The following is an 878-nucleotide window of genomic DNA, read 5'->3' on the forward strand; positions in this document are numbered from 1 at the left end:
GGGGGGGGGTGTCACAGCGGGCGATGGCCAGAGCGCTGGTGTCATGGGAGCATCTGCACAGTGGCCAATGGAGGCTACTGCCCACGCACCACCAGCCACTCTGGGTTGTCGAGAAAGCTCTCTGAGCCTCGGTCTCCCTGCCTGCACAGCCGTGCCACAGCAGAGCCTTCCTCCCTCTGTTCCTGCTGGATTCGTGGTGCGGTTGCTGTGAAGAGCTGGGGGCAGAGTCACTGTCCCGGCCTCCGGGCCTCCTGCACTCGCACTCGAGAAACCAAAGCTCTGGGAGGGACGGGCCAGGACTTGAACCTGGGCCTGCCTAGGGTGAGCCCACAGCCAGACCCTTGGTCCTCAGGGGCGTCGGGGGCACCCAGGCAAACGACCCCCTCTGCCGGCAGGCGCACCGCACCCACTCCCCACGTGCCTGCCTCTCTGCTTGGCCTCTAAATATAGCCTGGAATGAGGGGAAAGGAGAGAAGGTTCTGCTCCTCTGTGGGGACAGCCTGGCCCCAGGCCCGCCCACCCAGGCTGAGGGGGGAGGCACAGACCTGGCCTTCAGACAGGCCCTGGATGGTGAGCAAGCAGAGGAGTTCCGGGTTCCAGTCCTGCTCTGCCACTCCCTCGCCCGGGGACCTCAGCCCTGTCAGCGAGCCTTGCTCTCTTCATCTGCTAAATGGGGTCACTAGTGCCTTCCACAGCCTGAGCAGGGAGGCGTGGCTCTGTCCTGGGAGCCAGTCTGAGGGGGGCGGCACAGCCCTGTCCCCTCCCCCTTCCTGGCAGGTGTCCTGGGCCTGGCTGAGGTGCAGTAGACCTCACAGCCTTGGCCAGCTGGCTGGAGCCCAGTGGGCAGAGGCCACGTCCTCGTAGTGCCTGGCGTGGCG

Source organism: Ursus maritimus, unplaced genomic scaffold (assembly GCF_017311325.1).
Source record: "Ursus maritimus isolate PB19 unplaced genomic scaffold, ASM1731132v1 scaffold_9, whole genome shotgun sequence".
Lineage (NCBI taxonomy): Eukaryota > Metazoa > Chordata > Mammalia > Carnivora > Ursidae > Ursus > Ursus maritimus.